Raw genomic sequence first — 13897 nt, forward strand, 5'->3', positions numbered from 1 at the left:
TGAGCTGATTTAGTTCTTATGTCTCCTACTAATGCCAGTGTGAGAGTCGTTTCTCTGCCGGCCTCTATCTATTTCCATCGTGCCTGATATTGAGGGCAGCATGTACACATGTAACTTGTTGCCTGTGTATTTACCATAGGTTTCTATTATCAACATCAAATGAGGTAATGTTCTGTCCGGGTCTTGGAGAACCAAAATAATATCATCAGCAAAAAGCCCTGTTAGATGTCCCTGCTCTCCTATATGTATTCCTTTTAGATTGTTACTTTGTCTGATCATTTGTGCCAGCGGCTCAATGAACATAGCAAACAATGTAGCGCTAAGGCAACATCCTTGACGAGTACCATTAATCTTTATCCTTGCCGTAGGTTCTTGGTAGAGACCTTGAATACACTGTATTAACTTTTCTTGGAACCCCAGTTTCCCAAGAACTTGATACAGAAATCTCCAATTCACACAGCCAAGGCTCACCAGTAACAGCTCGCAGGCCCTGCTTTTGGATCTGATCGATTATGTATAGGACCCGTCTAATGTCTTCTTGAGTCTGCCTACCTGTTAAAAAAGCTGACTGATTGGAAGTCCATCTCGTCCCCTTAAATTTCAAAGCGTAACGAACCTGTGTAGCCCGAGGAATTTTATTATAGTTTATTTCCTAGGGTGCAACTCCCCAGGTGGCGTTGTCAGGCAACCCCCCACCCCCATTTTCCTTTATACCCACCATCAGAATTGTCTCCGCCTCCGCCAGACCCTCCCCCTTGCCGTAGGTTCTTGGTAGAGACCTTGAATACACTGTATTAACTTTTCTTGGAACCCTAGTTTCCCAAGAACTTGATACAGAAATCTCCAATTCACACAGTCAAGGCTCACCAGTAACAACTTTTGGAGCTGATCTATTATGTATAGGACAGTCCTAGGGCTGGACGATATAGAAAAAAAGCATATCGATATAAAAAAAAGTCATATTGATCGATATCGATAATTCTCAAAAAAATTTAAAACATATTTTAATTGCAGCGCTGGATGTTTTATACTATTACTTCATGACAGACTTTTAATAAAGAACACACGAGCACTGAATTCAAATTCAAACTTTTATTCAACCACCTTTTATAAACACAATTGAATTGTTTGTTTGTTTTTATCATTATTATTATTATTATTATTATTATTATTATTATTATTATTGTTATTATTGTTATTATTATTATCATTATTATTATTATTATTATTATTATTATTTATTTATTTATTTATTCATTTATTTATTTATTTATTTAAAAAAATAGGCTGAGATAGGGCTCGAACGTGCGACTCGACCAGAGGTCTGAAGTTGTGGCGGTTAACAGCTCGTTTTGCACTGATTCCCTGCACTCGTTGTACAGACGAGGAAGAGCTGTGTTTGAAAAATACTTGCAGTCTGGAACTTCATATCGCGGGTCAAGAGTGGCGAGAAGCTGTTTGAAGCCAAGCTTTTCAACGGTGGTTATTGGCAGCATATCCCTCGCTATGAAGCATGTTACTACATGGGTGATGTCCTTATGGCGCTTGGACGCTTTGTCGTATTTACTGCAAGAAGTCCAGTTTGGTCTGCTTTACTTGCTTGGTGCTGGCGCTGGCAGCGGATTCCTCCGACAACGTGGAGCCGCTGGGTCTGCGTTTGCGATTGGTTGGAGGAAGAAATGACCGTAATATTAAGCTACATGATTGGCTATGATGAAAAAGGAAGTGAAACTTTTTCTATCAAACTTTTTATCGACCCCTTTTTTTCCTATCGCAGCACACGTCTATCGATCGATATATATCGTTATGGAATTATCGTCCAGCCCTCGACGGTCCCGTCTAATGTTATCTTGAGTCTGCCTACCTGTTATAAAACCTGACTGATCCTCATCTATCAAGTCCGGCATAAAACTTTCAAGTCTTTTTGAGATGATTGAAGTAAAGATCTTCTAGTCAACATTTAAGATTGAAATGGGCCTATACGAATCACAAAGTTCCTTATTTTTCCCTTCTTTTGGAAAAACTGGAATGACAGCCTCTTTCCATGAGGGAGGCCGTTTGCCCTCTGTCAGAGTCAGATTAAAAGAATTTAGGAGTATCGGGGTTAATTCTTCTCCAAATGTTTTATACCACTCACTAGGAAACCCATCACTACCTGGCGCTTTGGTTGATTTTAAGCCTGCTAATGGCAGCATCTATTTCTTTTTTGGTTATACTGGAAATGAGTTTTCTATTTTGCTCATCTCCAATGGCTGGTAGGTCCAATGAGTCAAGGAATTCTTTCATCTCACAATCTTCTTTAGCCGTGAGTTGGGTATATAGATTTTCATAGTAATCTTTAAAAACCCTCTCTATTTCTTCAGGTTCAAGTAGTAGCTGTTTTGTTAATGGGTCTCTAATTTTACATATTGCATGAGAAGCTTGCTGGGCCTTTATTCCTCTTGCTTAATATTTGGTTGATTTACAGCCTGATTCATAGTGGGTCTGTTTAATGACTTTCAGCTTTTTCTCAACATCTAGCCTCAAGACATCGTCTATTTCCCTTCTGACACCGATTATTTGTTGTGACACTGTATCGTCCTCATTGCTTTTGTGTTGCTGTTCCAGAGTTGTTCATTGGTTTACCAGCTTCTTGTAACCTTCTTCTTTATGTGGCAGGTGGGTTTGCCCCCACCTTCGCGTCATCAATCACACCTGCGCCAGAGTGCAATTTTTGCGTCCCTCAGTGCGTTTACATGGTACTAGAGAAATTTGAATTATTGCCTTAGTCCGATTATGATCGGAGTTTGAGAACTCCGATTGGAATCGGAGAACTCCGATTGAGACACCCAGATAATGCGATTGGAATTCTAATTTCTCGGCCATGTATACGCCTTAGTCGGACGATTAACTGGACAACGTAAGTGCGCACGCGCCACCGCACAACTACGTCGTCTCACAAAACAGACGGCGCGAAACAACCAGCAAACGCGAATAAGAATGTTGACATTTGGAGAGAGGATGAGACCGGTGCGATGCTTTCTCTTCTAAAAGAGATGGACACATTAAAATAACACACAACAGAGACCTTTTTTAAAAGGGTAGCGCAGCAAATGCAGGGCTCTGGATTTGCGCAGCCCTGAACAAATACGTATTCCTTCGTATTTATATTTCTACCTTTTCGTTCACATTTTTTGTAAGTTAGAAGAATTTCAACTTTGTAACTAAAAGCACAGCAAAGAGATGTTTTTCTGATTTGTTTTCATTTCGATAATTTCGCTGTTATTCTGCTGGAAACGGCGCAAGCTTCCTCCACGGTCGGCTCTTTAATGAGCGTGTGTATAACTGAAGACACCGTTCCTTTGCAAAACCTGTACACAAACTCTCCCACCAGTCTGCGCAGAACCCGCATCCAACAAGAACGAGAGTTTGGGGTCCGTGGCGACGGCACAAAGCGTAGCATCGAAGACATTGTGTTGTTGTAGCCCTCCAACAGTAACACAACAACACAACGCGGACACTTTTCCTTTGATTTTGGTTTATTTGGTTTAGACAATTCAGTTTGTCTGTTTCTTTTGTTAGCGTAACCACTTTCTTTGGTTGGTTTTCTTTTCTTTGTTTTGTTGTGAAATTTTGGTGAAACTTTGGGTTTTCTATTGAGTAGCGATTTTGTTATAGTTTGATTTCCTTTTTTAGTTCATTAATATCTTGTTCCCCAGTGATCGTTACCTTTTTGTTTTGGGTTTTGGTCCTGTGTGTGTGTGTGTGTGTGTGTGTGTGTGTGTGTGTGTGTGTGTGTGTGTGTGTGTGTGTGTGTGTGTGTGTGTGTGTGTGTGTGTGTGTGTGTGTGTGTGTGTGTGTGTGTGCGCGAAGAATAAATAAGGAGTTGGCATAGCGTGAATTTTGGCTTGTAGTGATTCCCTTAGCTTTGTTTATTCCCTTTTTTGAGTTTTCTTTGGTTTCTTTGGCCCTGTTCCCCTTATTTTCTTATGTTGAACAGTCTTTTTGGTATGGTTCTTATTTCTTTGACACTCAGGCAGCTAAACTTGGTCTATTTTAAATTGTTGTCAAATAAAGCTGTTTCATTGGAAGTCCGTCTCGTCCTCTTAAATTTCAAAGCGTAACGAACCTGTGTAGCCCGTGGAATTTTATTATAGTTTATTTCCTGGGGTGCAACTCCCCAGGTGGCGTTGTCAGGCAAACCCCCCACCACCACCACCACCCCAATTTTCCTTTATACCCACCATCAGAATTGTCTCCACCTCCACCAGACCCTCCCCCTCGCCACATCTCGTCTTTTTTTGATAGGCTGCCCTCGCTATTAACCTCCCTCTCATCACAGCTTTGATTGTGTCCCACAGTATGGAAGTGTCTACTGGACTATCTATGTTCTCCTCCATAGAGTATTTAATCTCTTTCTTAACCTCCTCCAGTGTTTTTGGATTATTTAGCATACCCACATTTAATCTCCAAAGTGTGTTTTTCTTCCTCTTATTTAGACAAATAATAAGGTAATTAATACTGTGTCAGTACAAGTCAGTCGTTCCTATTTTACATTCCTCTATTCTGTATCTGTCTGTAATGTTAATAAAAAAAATAGTCCTCTGTAACGGGTGGAGGTCCCTCCAAACATCAAACATCCCTAGTTCGGCTAGAGAGACGTTGACAAGTTTCGACAGGCGGGTCTGACTTCTGTTGCCATTAGTTGTGTCGAGTTTAGCTTTTAAATCATGTTGAAATCCCCTGCACATATTAGGATTCCTTCACTTTCCACAGCTATGATCTCAAACAGTGATTTCAAAAAGCACTTGTCCAACCCTGGACCAAAGTAACTGAGTTATCATCCAATTTCCCTTTGACTATTACATATCTCCCTTCTTTGTCATTTATTTTTTTAACAACTTCAAAACTGATAGAATTAGAGATTAATATTGTGACACCTCTCTTTGGGCCTTTCCTGAACAAGCTAAAAAAAACATTTCTATATCCAAATCTTTTCAGTGTGTCGTGCTCTTGTTGAGAGAGATGTGTTTCCTGTAGATCAGGCATGGCCAAACTACGGCGTGTCTCTGTCCGGCCCGCGTGAAGGCAGTCAAAAATCTAACCTAACTTAGAAATGACACTTGAACCTGCAATGAGTATTTTAGTCGTTCTAAATGAGTCCAACGTTAGAAAAAAAGGAGCGACCCGGACTTCCCACAGTCTCTTTTCTATTAACATGGGAATTCAATTTTAATAATTTGTCAACTAAAAACACCGGTCATACTAGAACATCCCTACCAGCTTTCTTCCCTTTATTCTCTGAATTTAATCAAAGAATCTTTGAAACTCTTGTAGCTTTTCTCTGGCTCGTGTCGCTGCTGATGCGTAGCCCCTCCAGGATCCCTCCTTGCACTGCCACTCCGTCGTAGTGCGGGGCACCGAGTGCCGCAGGCCCCTCCGCACCCGTCGCCACCGCCGTCTTCTCCGCCAGGCCGCGTCTCGCCAATTCCTCCTTTACCTCCTCTGCGCTGTTGTAGCTTCGAGTTCCCGTATCCCAGTGGGTCCTCATCTTGGTGAATGGCGTCTGGAAGCGGATGCCCTTCTCCTTCAGGATTCTTTTAGCAGTGTTGTACTCCTTTCTCTTTTGGACCATCTCTGTCGCGTAATCGTGATGGAATGACGGTACTTTATTCCCCAGTTCTATTTTCTTTGTCCGTAGCTCTCTCAGGACCCTCTCTTTGGTAGTAAATTCCAGAAAGTTAACAATGATGGGTCTCGGTTGGGCACCGTCCGCTGGCTTCTGTGCAAATGAGCGGTGTGCTCTCTGAATTTGGAAATTAAAATCTGCTGGCAGGTGCAGTTTGCTTTTCAGCAGGTCTTCCACAAACTTGGCCACAGATTCTCCCTCCTCTCCTTCAGTGACTCCATAGATACGTAGGTTGTTTCTCCTCGGCCTGGACTCCAGGTCAGTTAACTTGTCCTGAAGAGCTTTTTGTTCTGTGATATGACCAGAGCGTCATTAGCTTCCTGTGCCCAACGTTCTAGCTTTTCAATCCGCGACTCAGCCTCGTTGATCTTGCCGGTCTGGAGCTCCTGTTCGGTGATGACTTTCGCAAGTTGTTGATTTATTTCGTCTTTGAAGTCGTCCAAGTCTTTTTCCACGTCGTTCCTCAGTGTTTCTCCAAACGTGCGAAGGACTTCTTTTGATTCCGTTTTTAAATCCCGTATCTCCTTGCTAATAATTTCTATGTCCGAGCCCTTTTTCGCATCGTTAGTCACGAGGAGTTCGTTTCGCCATCTCCCTCTGTTTCAGAGCAAGCTGGTAGTTCCGCCATGTTGTCTGTTACCGTGTTTCTGTTTTGGTTGAATGGAGTTTTCCTTCCCATTCCAACGTTCCCCTGATCACTTTGTAGTTAATATGATATCTGACAATAGTCATTCAAGTTTTCGGGGACTTTTTACCCTAGACGGTCGAGAGCCCTGGTGTCGCGCAGTCTACCGCTTTATGGCCAAACCAGAAGTCCCTTCCCTCTAGCCTTTTCAAGGGGGAGGTGGCTAGACTCGGCTCTTGTGGGACGAGAAGCAGAAGGCCTGTCCGATCGGGGGGGAAGATGAGATCACATTTTTGTGGGTCAACACAAACTCATCTGCGAGGACAGCAGCCTTGGACAATGACGACACTTTCTGTTCATTCAAGAACATTACCACCTTCTCTGGCAAAGAGTCTTTAAAATCTTCTAAAAGAACGAGCTCACGGAGTGACTCAAAGTCATTTTTGACATCATTAGCTGCACACCATTTATCAAAGAGGTTGCTTTTCTCCCATGCAAACTCGACAAAGGTTTGACCACTAGATTTTCTATGGTTCCTAAATTTTTGCCGGTAGGGCTCAGGAACAAGCTCATAAGCAGGAAAAATTGCTTCCTTTCCAACATCATATTGCAGGCTGTCTTCTAAGAAAAGAGCAGACACCAACTCCTGTGCTTTTCCCACCCGCTTGCATTGGAGAAGGACAGGCCACATGTCTCTTGGCCAGTTGAGTGGCGAAGCTATTCGCTCCAAGGCACTGAATTATGAATTCTGTACCTACCTACAACCCCCCCTTCCGTGGCCCGCCGACTCGATGTAGGTCTGTCATGTGGCCCGTTGCTAAAAAAGTTTGCCCACCCTCTATACAGACAGTGAGTTGGAGCAAACTCGTAAGCACTACTTCCAGATGGCCCGCACTGCCAGTGAGGGGAAATGTGTCATGTTCAAAGAGCTGAGATGCAGGCTGGTGAGAAACACTGTCACCAGCATGATTTCTATCTTGAGAGCCAGTCAGCAAGGAGAGGGGGTCTGGTACCCTTCTGAGCATCAAGTCACTGCAATGGCTAAAAGACTAGTGGAGTATTATCCCATGCTGAAGGATTAAGACAAAACAATGAAACATGTAAGTGATTATATTATTTTGCGCACTTTTTGTGAAAAAAGTGTGAAGATTTTGAAGCGTGTGGTTATTTTTGGCTGATACTTTTTTTTATCTGTGCATGTTCACGTTCCATCTTTATTTGTTCTTTCAATGAGTGAAATTTTATTTACCACAGGCGAGCACTTACAAGAATCTTCACAAGAGATTCACCAGGGAGGGGCCACAAGAAGAAAAGGCATCACATTGACTTCTCAGCAAGTGACCAAGAAGAAGATCATGATGCAGACTCAATTGGTGGATCAACAATTATTTTGTGTCACACACCAGGGCGCAGTTCTGATAATGGCCACACTTCACGTAAGTAGAAACATGTCCATTTTAATAATAATGATAATGTATGAAAGCTAGGCAATGTTATGATAGTTTTGGATATCATGATATATCACAGGCATTTTTACATTTGAATTGTCATTTGATATATTTTGATGCTCCAAACAATTTCATCCATTTGACTGATTTACTGATTTGTCTCCTCCATTTCATCAGCCAAAGATGGTCTGACAGCACAGGCCAGACATTATCAGACCCTGCAGGAGCTGTACAAGAAACCAAAACCCAACCAAGATGCTGTCTCCCAAATTCTTGACCTGCAGTTTCAAGCAAGAAGATCCTTCATTGATAGTGATGTTCTGAAAGAACAGGACAAGGCTAACAAAGATCCTGGATGCATATTCATGTGTCAAGGATCTCTATCGTGTAAGTGATTAACTTGTTTTGGTTTATGATGAAAAGCAAGCATTTTTGCAGATTTTAACATTGACTTGCATTATAGGCGATGAATGAGCTGCGGCGCATTCTGGATAAGGGCAACAGAAAATTCATTGATGAACTAAAAAAAGAGATGGGAAGACTTCTGCACCGATGTGTAATTTTATGGTGTTTGGAAAAAAAATGAAGTGATGAAGCCACGCATAACGCTGGATGTAGGTGAGTCATTTTGCTGTGTCTCTAATTGACTGTGTAGCTGTTTCCTTGGACATAGGATGGTTTATGTTGCGCTGAATGAATAGATGCAGAATGGTAATACTCTTCATGCTGAAAAAATAAGATTTTTTTGTGATCAACACAAACCTAATAAGACTCATTTTTAGGAAGACTAACTTTGAACTCAAAGTTGATTTCTTCTATTCCAGTGGAATATTCCATTGCGCTGCTCAGGCCACTCCCCACACTCTTTCCTTCACCAAGTCCACCACCGAAGAAGCTGGGACATGCCAGTGAGGCACTGCTTCATGTCATTCAGGTGAAAGTTTGTTTGCATTTTCTCACATTCAACACTTCATAGTTCCATGCATGGATGTGGCGTTTCCTTCTTCTTTTTCTTTAGCCAACAGAAGATCCCACAATGTACTCGCAGAAGAGGTCTTTCTGCACCCCTGTGTTGCTGTTTGATGGGACCCGCTGTCTCATCTGTCTTGGAGCCACTCCCGCCACCACGCTTTGCCAAGGAAGACTTGAGTGACGGTCTGCTTCATCTGATGGGTTACTACTATGCCCTGCACCTCACATATCCAAAAGTGTGTGGCAACCCTTCTCTCTGTCATTCAGACAGAAGTGCTACAGGACACTATCCATGAGCGAGACACCACAGCCTCATACAAAAAAGACCATTGCAGAATGGAAAGATTTTATTGGGGAGTAGAGCTGTGTACTAGGCATAGGTAGTGATACACTCCCCTGGTAGTTGTAACTTGAGGGTGGGTGGGAGTCTGTTGGAACAAACATGTTATCAGTGGTGATAGGAACACAACACTATATGCTGTCCCCATACTGTTTTTGTTTTTTTTGTGTAACTGAGTGTCAGGGAATCTGAATCAATATTCAATAATGATGACGGTGAATATTGTAACAACACAACATTACTTGCGTTCTAGAAATGGTGGAAAGCGGTGGATGTGGGAGTGGCATCTTCCGATTAGGACACCTGTGCCGATGCCCCCTGCAGGATAAAAGGCCGACTGCGTGTGCCGCTCGGTCTCTTCCACATTCTCCATCCAGCAGCCATGGGCGTCTGGCCGACTCTCAGCTTCTTTTGTTCTGTTTTGCACCTGACAACACCCCACATCCTATTATTCACTCATCCACACTTACATTACTGATGAATACTGACAAACACACACCATATATTTCATTATTTTGCTTACAATTATCTATTTTGTTATAATAAACCTTTTGATTAATCGCAATCTGCAGTGTCCCTTCCGTTATTGTCATAACTCTTGAGTCGGGTTATGACAATATCGTCTGCAAAATTTCGAAGATATCGAAGATATCGTGTGTCGTGATGTTGTCATTATCGTGGGCCAAATATCGTCACAGTATCGAATCGTGGGTTAGCCGTATCGCCCCAGCCCTATTATCAACACAAGATCACATATGTACAGTACATGTACAGTTTAATTAGTGTGTTACTTTGTTTATGAATTAATTTCTTTATGTTCTTCCAGATGTCCAGCCTGAGACGTCGATCAGCACGCGTTGCCTCAAAAACCAAAACAAACAAGTGAGATGTTGGTATTTGGGATATGTGTATTTCATTGTGTGCATCTTTGTGATAGGACAATAAATGCAGTTCTTTAAACGTTACTTTGTGTCCTTGTATTTGCAGGTGTGGGCAACACGTTCAACTGTCCACATGACTGAGTCTGCCTCCAGCAATGTCACAGCAGTGCAGCAGGTTTGTACTTATTCATTTCCACTTCATCACCTGTGTGTGTTTTCTAGGCTTTACACCGATCTTATCGGCTGTATCGGATCGGCCGATATTTGGCATTTTTTCGGGCGTCATGTCATGAATCACCATAATCTGTCTCATTTCCTCCAAAGTAGTTTCACAGCATCGACATGTTTATTTGTTTGTATCCGAGAGCTAATGATTCATGATTCAAAAACCTTCATTTTCGTCTTCGTGCCTCTTCCTGTTTTGAGTACTGTCGCTATGTGAGGGACAATAAAGTTTCTTTGAATCTTCACGACAGCAACATCCATGGGCGACACAAACAAACGTGTCGGAGGTGTGGAAGTTTTTCAAAGTGAGAGAAACAGACATGGCACAAGCTATCTGCAATATATGCAACGCTACAGTACCTCGCGGGGGAACTTTGGCAAAAAATTTCAACACCACAAATTTAATCAGGCGCTTGGAAAAGATACACACGGAGGAGCATGTCGAGTTCAAGAAACGCAGCGCGGAGAAAGAAAAAGAAAAGCAAACTCTGAAACGGATGCTAAAGCAAACAACTTTAGACGGTGCTCGTGAGAAGGCAAGGGGTGTACAGAAACAAGCATTTATTGCCCCTAACGTGATCGGATCGGTGATCGGTTTATTTAAACTCGGTGATCGGCACAAAAATCGTGATCGTGTAAAGCCTAGTGTTTTCCTTTCTATGTTTATTGGCATAAAATCACATCTTTCTTATTTTAATCAGGTGGAGGCGACGCCACAGATGACCAGAGCTGTGCCCGTGGTTCCTGTGGCTCCCGTGGTTGCCAGCACCAAGCCAGAGGAGGCCAGCACCGTCCAGGAGGCAACACAGAAGATCAACTAAGCTAAGGAGGCTTTTCTTTCTTCTTCTGTTGCCTCTGACTGCTCCGCTCGTTCTACGCCTCGCACATGTGATTTGTGATCCATCATCAGTTAGTACTAGTGAAGATGCAGTGGCTGATCATGGCACTGGTATTAGATTAGCCAAGGTTCTGCATGGTTCTTTTCATCAAGGCGAAACCGGTCACGGTTTAAAATTCCAGCACCAGCTGGCAACAGTGAGTCACTTCAGAAGAGCAAAACTCCTCACTTTGACATGGATAATCCTGACGTAGAGTTTGTCAGAGCTGTGACCAATGAAGAGTGTAACTTCTCTCCCCTTGATGTTGATGTTTGTTTAGACCTTTGCAAAAACTTGAAGAATCATTTGGACCGTGCAAGTTTTCCAATTTCTGATTGCAATGGCCCATTAGGTTCGCCGTGTACAAATGAGAATGTAGAGGCTGATGGAAACTGCTTCTTCAGAGCCATCAGTCAAGCTGTGACTGGTTTATAGACACAGAAGTGGAAATTCAGGTTGCAGCAGATTGTTTACGATTAGATGTGTACACTTTTATCGATGGTCATGGGTTGAAGTACAGCTCTTGCAAGAAACAATTCTCACATTGTATATATTTATGGATGTATTTGTTTTATATGGAAGCAGTTACCATAATCCAAATTAAAATAAGAATATAATAACAGAAAATTCCTATATGCATTTTCATTTTCTTATGTTGTGTGCATTCCACACCTGTGCAGTGTCATCCAACTCATCCTGTAGAAAATGTATACATTTAGGAAGAGCTGTGCCAGCAGAACATAAATAAAACACTAAATTACAGCATTCACACATGAGCAACCCCACCCTCTCCCTCCCTCCCTGTCTCTGTTCACCCCCCCCCCCTTTCTCCCCATCTCTTATCCTCTCTGTTTCTACCCTTCTGTTCCATCTCTCTCCCCTTCCATCTCTGTTCCTTTCCCTTTGCTACCCCTTCTCTTTAGCATTCTTTTTCCTTTCCTCCCGTCTCTGTCGGCCTGTCTTCCCACACACCCCCTTTCCAGTTTCTGTCCTCCCTCCCCTCTCTCTCACTCACATACACATGCGCACAAAATGAAAATAAAACATTATTCATGAACTCACCTGTATGGAGGCCCATACAACAAAACTGCAGGAGACTTTGGTCCAGAAACTCGCCATCAAAATGCCTGTTGTCTCTGAGGTCTGATAACAAGGCTAACCAGAACTCCATGCGCTGGCCACGCAGGAAACCCCACCAATATTCAATTCTTTGATTGGCGGTGCTGGCCCCCTCCAAGTAACTATCGAGGGTGTCGTCTGGTTGAACAGGGACGAGGAAACGCTGGAAGCCTCTAACATGGCCATTTTCGGTTCCAAGACAACTCTAGGGCACCCCCCAAAACGCTGTACCGCTTCTATGTAGCACCCTCCAATTACTTTTGAGTCACTACTTGTTGTGTAAGCTGGGCCACTTACTAGAAATTAGGTATACAGCCTTAACTAGAAAAATCAATTAAAAGTGGTCAAATATGTTACACTGTTGAATATAATCAAAGACAAAACTGCCTTCATCACAGCTTTCCATAAATGGATCTTTATTGATTTATTCAGAAAAAGCTTTGGTCGCTCATTCTCAGAACAGCAGCCTCAGATTTCTTCTTAGACATAAGATTTACAGTACAGAGAAAAAACAATAAAGGGAAAAATGGGACGGGTAAATTTCAAGCTTGTTATTTAAGTTATTAGGCTTAGCAATACAGCTATTGTACTGTGTGTGGGGGGTGGAGGGGGCCGGTTGATGCGCCATACTGGGTCCGTAGGGGGGGGGCCTCTGGGTGCCCGGGCCTGCCTTGGGTACCGATCCTCCCGGTGGGTGAAGGGGCTGGGTCCTGTCATGGGGATGAGTCTGGTCTCGCTTGCCCTGGGGGGCCCCCGTCCGGGGGCCGGGCTCTGCTGCCTGTCCGCCCTGGGTGGTGTCCCTTCTCCTTGGGGTATCTGCCTCCCTGTCATCCTGCCCTGGCTCCTCGTGGGGCGGGTGCCGGCCCCCCCCCCCCCGGCTCGTCACTGGCTTGGGGCGGTTGCGGCCTCGGAGACTGCACTAATTGGCAGCCTACTTCCAGTGACGTACTTAAACACACCCACCCCCACATTCAGGTACACACACCACCACATCCATACACACACACACACACACACACACACACACACACACACACACACACGCACACACACGCACACACACACGTATACACAGATACAAACATGCACACACACACAAGTATACACACATGCAAATATACACACACACCCGCACACACGCACACAGACACACAAATATACACAAGCACGGGTACACTGTTGTACACTATTGCATAGCTTATTGTCTTATTGATCCATGAGTAGATTATTATCATCATTATTATTACTATCAACATTATTATTATTATTATTATTATTATAACTATTATTATTATTATTACTATTAACGTTGCTATTATTATCATCGCTATTATTATTAACATCACTGTATGAACTCGCATGTATGTTTGTATGGGTATATATGCACTATCTGACAATTAGCTATGCATATTTACGATCTGTTTTGTTCTCTTTTAACACAATTGTATATTGTTGCCAGTTGCCTCCTCTACTCCTCTCTCTCTATCCCTCTCATCATCTCATCATCCCCCCCCCCACACTCATTTCCCCTCTCTACTCACCCCCCTATCTGTCCCCCTCAGTCCGGTCATGGCCAGAATGTCACCAAGAACATTATAATAAAACCACTGAAGAGGTCGCTCCTGAAACCACCCACGTGGCTCACACTCTCAAGATCTACCTCTGAGAATAAAATCTGTCAGCCATCATAGACATTCAGAGACACTTCTGCTTGTCATTATGGCCAGACCGGACAAGGGGA

Source organism: Nelusetta ayraudi, unplaced genomic scaffold (assembly GCF_046127955.1).
Source record: "Nelusetta ayraudi isolate G7.1 ecotype Tasmania unplaced genomic scaffold, CSIRO-AGI_Nayr_v1 ptg000043l, whole genome shotgun sequence".
NCBI classification, from domain to species: domain Eukaryota; kingdom Metazoa; phylum Chordata; class Actinopteri; order Tetraodontiformes; family Monacanthidae; genus Nelusetta; species Nelusetta ayraudi.